This window comes from Macrosteles quadrilineatus, unplaced genomic scaffold (genome assembly GCF_028750875.1).
Source record: "Macrosteles quadrilineatus isolate MER2022 unplaced genomic scaffold, UCM_ALF_1.0 Scaffold_1__1_contigs__length_201487025, whole genome shotgun sequence".
Lineage (NCBI taxonomy): Eukaryota > Metazoa > Arthropoda > Insecta > Hemiptera > Cicadellidae > Macrosteles > Macrosteles quadrilineatus.
This window is the reverse complement of record NW_026542594.1, coordinates 157,180,929-157,187,036: the sequence shown is the minus strand read 5'-3', so window position 1 is coordinate 157,187,036 and position 6,108 is coordinate 157,180,929.

The following is a 6,108-nucleotide window of genomic DNA, read 5'->3' as shown; positions in this document are numbered from 1 at the left end:
AATGCAAATCTCAACCAAGAGAGATTAAAAACGTTTTTCTTACATAACGGATTTAATTAATCAAAAGTGCAATAATATAGTGTAATAGTGTAACCGTGTAAATGAAATTAAATAACTAGGCATCATCCAGTTCAGGAACCAGAGATTCTTTGTGTATAAATTGTTCTTGAGTTTTGATAACCAGAAAGAAGACCTTGAATCAGTGTTGTATACGGCTGGGAAACTTTAATTTAATAATGATCGTCGCCAATAGCTTAGAAACATGGTTTCCACTCATTGACACGGCGCTTCAATGGCGGTTGTGTAAAGTGTAAAGTAAAAAATCACAACTGCAGTGGGTGATTGTAACAAAGGTTTACGGATGATGCTAAACTCGCTTTTCTAATGTGTTATTTTCTGTTCCTACCATTGACTATATATATATAGTCAATAGTACCTACTCACCGTGTGATGCAATCGCTGGACCATACAGCCAATAGGCCCATAGCCCATCTCTTGGGTACGTACGCCTACCCAATTATTCATAACAACCTTTTCGACGACGATCCTTGATACCGGTACTTTTCCCTAGAATACACGGCCTACCTACTTATGAAATAAAATTACAAACGTCCAAAAACCCAACGTTGTGTGATTTTTGTCACATTTACTTCTAATGTTAATAGATAGCCTTTACCAATCATTGTTTAGAGAATAGGTACGTAATCTATTAAATAACCACAAGTTGTTTGTATGAGGTCTTTTTTTGACAAACTGATACCGATAAGTTTACATTAAAAGTTGTTTACAAATAAAGCAATTAATGGGAAATAACTTTGATTGCCGTTTTAAAACGTTTTACGAGAAAATACAAAACCAAGAGATCAATAACCTCGGGACTTGATTAACTCATATAATTGGTCGGCTGTACTATAGTTCTCAACTGTGAACGTTGGTTTTTGGTACCGGTTCTATTCCTTAGAACCGTTGGTACTGTTGGTAGCAGCAAGAATCATTTTTAAGTGCCAACACATCACTGTACTTTACAAATTAGTTATCGTTGGTGTTGCACCTTATTTATTATTACAGGCGTATTCAATTTCATTGATGTCTTAACTGTACAATTTTTGCTTTTTCTTTCTTGATTTTTCTTTTTCTTTCTTAATTTATGCTAAGAAAACGATAACGCATTTTAGTAAAACATTTATTCATCAAACCATCATGGATTGTTTAAACGCTTTACGTTGTTTATGTATCAATAGTTCGTGGCCGATTTTGGTAATATTTACTATAAGTTACCAATCGTCTATAGTACTTCATTTCATATAGTATGCCGTCACTTCGGGTCATCATCGGTCCAAGCAAATATACATTGTTATGATGAAATTTTATGACATTAACAAATATTTCAGATACTAATTTTACAAGTACTTTGTTATGCTTAAAGCGTAGCAAATTCCCTAATTAAGTTCTGTATTTTTGTGTGTATGTATGTTAGAAACGCATTAATGTTCTTATTTCTCAGTGTTTCACGGAAAGGACAAAAGTATCTTTATAATGAAAATGTCAACACGAATAAAGTGTTAAATTGGGAGGTTGAGGTAGTGCCTTAAATACTTTTAACCATTGTGGAAGGTAACTTTCAATTATAGGCCTACATTAGGGCTATGCCTCATAGATCTATCTATAAAGCATGTTTTAGTTTAATCATTGGATTTAACATATGGACCAACACGACCCAGGCTACATTTAATTTCGAAGCATTTGTTTTGGCTTGAAACTGTCAGATACTGTATTTGCGAAGGTTTATATATAAAAGTATTGCCAGCATATCTGAAAATATGCAAACCAAATTCTGTTCTTAATAAAAAGGTTTCAATAACTGACTACAATAAGATCCCCGTGCGTAGAACGGGCACACAGCTAGTGACTTACTAAAAGAAACTAGGTACTTGTAAAAACTGGTTGACTCTGAACAGAAAACCTACTTTCAGTAGGTACACAGGATAGTTGGATGAAATACAGTAGTACTTTTCATTAATAGTCTCGAAAGTGACTTATTGTGGGGAGAGATTGCATTGGAAAAAATTATCGAGCCCCGTAATGGCACTTTTGAGACGAGTATTGAACATTATTTTTCATTACAATATCGAAAAACTTGTAAACAATATGAATATTTTTGTTTATTCAACTTAGGATCAAGAAAAAACCGAACTAATAACGCTGAGTTTCTGTACTTATGTCGAGGTACATACGTACCGAAACTCAGCGTTATGAGTGATTAACAATGCAACAGCTGATCAGTCTGCACCACAAAATCCCATAACAGTTACTTTTCAGTGCACCACAAATCCACAGAAAGTTAACGTTATGTAATTTTTCCTTGCAGTAGCGGGAATAACCTATTTTCTTAGCTAATTTTACGTTTAGAAAGTGTATTTTCGTGTATAGAAAAATGAAAAATATTTAATTAATAATAAACTTAAATTCCTAATGTTTGAATTACAGGCAAAGATTTCACAAAACAAATTTCTTATATAGGAGTAATACCTAACCTATTCAATTACACATTTGATTTTTTAAATTTAATTTAATAGTTTAAAAGATGCATTCTAGCAGGACTATCAACTAACTTAAAATACTTAAGAATGCTAAATGAGAATGATATGTCTCTGAAAAGTATTTTCATTAATTAAAATATAATGGGTAATAGTAGGTGAAATATATTTAGTTTTTTATAGAGGGTATTAAAATTATATGCCTATACAATGAGATTTGATATCACTATGTAACATTTAAAGTTCATTAACAAGGACCTTTTTTCAATGAGAGTTTTCCTCTTTTACCACTCATTTGTTAAACTTCAGTTATTGTTGTAGTGAATATAAGAAACATTGTGTGTAGAATATTCAATTATTAAACTGTTTTCTCAAATCTGTGTGGAGAAGTAGTGCTAAAACTGGTACTGAAAACATATACCCTACTAAAATTGATTTAATATTATAAATACAACATGTTTCTTCTGGCAAAATAAATATTTTGTAACTTTCTGTGAACTTCATAGATAAGATGGTAACCGTCACAAAAAAAAAGAAATACAGTAAAGTCTCAATTATCCAATCTAAACGGGGCCTGGCTTAGCAGTAACATGGAAAATAATAAAAAACCTATAGTAAAGATATTAAAATCATTAAAATAATCATTTTCAAATACTAGGTTTTAAGTTGGATTTCACCTGTTTACTTATGAATAGTCGTACTCTACAGAAAATAGTAACAATTTGTTGTACTCAATCATTATTCTGTTAACTTTCCAGAGAATCAGAATCAGAATAATTTATTTGTCATTGGACATTACAAAAATGCATGGACAATAATTGTCATGTTATAGCATGGCAGTCAGGCTAGACATTACAGATAACATCTATAATATGTTCATGAGGTGTTAGCTCTGTGGATTACCTAACAGTATGGCATGTGATTTAACAATCAATTTGTTGTTATTATATAAATAAACATGATAATTTAACAAAGAATAAATTATAGGAACCACAGACAATAACATAATACTGATAACAGAAATTAAGATAAAAATTAACAATTGCAAGTTGATGGTCAGTTAAAATATAAAAAACAATTGACTAGGCTCTGCTAACAATAGATAAACTAGGCACTGATAATGAGTCTAAAACTTCGGCAATTGAAAAAAAGTATAAATTTTTTTTACAATCGAGACTGTAATTTACGTTAGTTTAAAAACTTGCTGGTTACAATCTAAACCCTAGAATCATAAACATTCTTTCTTCACTTTTCCTTTTGTTTCTAAAGGTCATTTCTCTTCTTTCCTTTTTTGGTATACATTATCATGGCCATAGAAAGGGGGTAGCGGATTTCTACCCCCACGAGGGGCGGGGCCTATACACGGTCGAGAAACAGCCCGGGACTGGAAATTTACCCCCAATATATTATTAAATAATCAACATGTTATTGTTTGATTATAAAGTGATTTGCCATAGCACGGAAATCTACCCCCGGACATCTACCCCCAGAAATCTACCCCCAGACATCTACCCCCGGACATCTACCCCCAGTGGTTAAATCATAAATATCTGGCCCCGGAATTCTACCCTCGGAAATCAACGGCTCTTCGGTTAATCATTGTCTTGCAATATCCAGTATAAAACATGCGATATGTCATTGTCTTGTTTAACATTATCTATATTCCTAATTCAATAAGTTGTAACAGTCCTTTTTCACCCGACCTACTTTGCCGATTGTTACGATTGAGTTGTCATTTTAAAGCTTAAGATCTTGCGCAGAGCAAAATGGTAAATAATTAAAAAGGATATTTTGATTATTGCTTCAAAAGGTTGACCCCTAAGCCTTTCATGTTAATTTTCTATTAGAAAGACGTTAAAAAAGCGATAAAAACTATCTTTTTGATTAAGAATCCATTATTTTTAATTTTTATATTTTTCATCTTTCACAGCTGTTTGTTATTTCATAGATGTCGTATTCTCCAAACAAATTATTAGTATTTCATAAATTACTAGTAAACATTACGAGTAAACTTGACAAAAATGCAAACAATTGGGGGTTTGAACAAAATTTATTTTAATTCAAAAGTAGTGAGGCCATATTTTTATGGCTTAAGACACTCGTGTCAATCCACCGAATCCAATTAAAAAGATTATTTAAATCGAATCACGATCGATGCTCTAGTTTTTTAGGAGAAGGCCACGTAAAATGCCTCCTGGGCCTTGACAGACAAAGCAGAAATTGAGATAAAGACTTGTTTTGGCTTCTTTAATGTATGAAACGTAAAAATGACCAGAAAATATATAATTTTGAGCAATGTTCATACTAAACTCTAATTTCATTTAAATAAATTCGTAAACCAAAAAGAGCCATGAGGTAATAATACCTTCCCTATCCCGAAATATCCAATTTTATTCTTTTACATTATTCTCCGTTATTTCACAACCAGCATTGACAACCAGAACCAATCATAAAATATGTTTATGTTTTATTTTTTACGATTAATTATTTGTGTAAACAACTAGACTTTTTGGCCAATGTAAAACTCCGGATAGTGTCTACTACATAGGGATTATGCTATTTCGTATTACTAGAAGGTAATTGATAGTAAAAAAAAATTATTAATTCATTAATCAACCTGTGGCAGGCTTTTTATCAACATTTAATTGCATTTTTTACCACTAGTAATCAGAAAATAACCTCCTTCAGTGATAGGTTTTAAATTTCACGATCTGCACTCGTACATGTGCCGTTAGCTATTAGTGTATGTGAAAATTTGTCAACCATTTAAATCACTGTCTGAAAATAAATCAAATGCTTATGGGTTAAACTTTTGAAGCCCTTTATCAAAATATCCTTTTTAATTACCATTTGCGTTGCACTGAATCTTGAGCTTAAAAATGACACCTAAATCAGTTACAGCTTAATGAATTGGGAAGATTAAACAATACAACGACCTATCACATGCTTAATACTAGATATTAGAGTGTAATTATTAAACGAAGAGTCATTGATTATTTTTATAAACCAATTACTAAAATCAACTACAACAATGAATATTGGCCGATACGTAGTGTAGCACGGGGGGTAGATTTCCGGGGGTAGAATTCCGGGGTCGGACATATATGATTTGACCACTGGGGGTACATTTCTGGGGGTAGATGTCCGGGGGTAGATGTCCGGGGGTAGATGTCCGGGGGTAGATGTCTGGGGGTAGATTTCCAGGGGGAAAGTTCCGGTGTCAGGTTTATTAGCATTTTGATTAATTTCAACTGTTAAGTAAACCGTGAAATGCGAGTTGATTGAATAAATAATACTTTATCCATCCTAAAAGTTCACAGCCGGAAATCTACCCCCATACATGTGACGTCAAAGTGACGTAGGCGTTTTTTCATGGGGGTAAATATCCGGGGGTAGAAATCCGGCGACCCATAGAAAGAATTTTGTCATGGATTATAAATAATAACTTGCATATTTTTTTATTACTTTCAATTTTTTATTGTTCAGAGAAGGTGACCAAACTGTGGTATGAATTTTGAGCTAGTTAATACAATTTAGTTTTAGGTAACAGCTTTCAGTATCTAACAAAAAA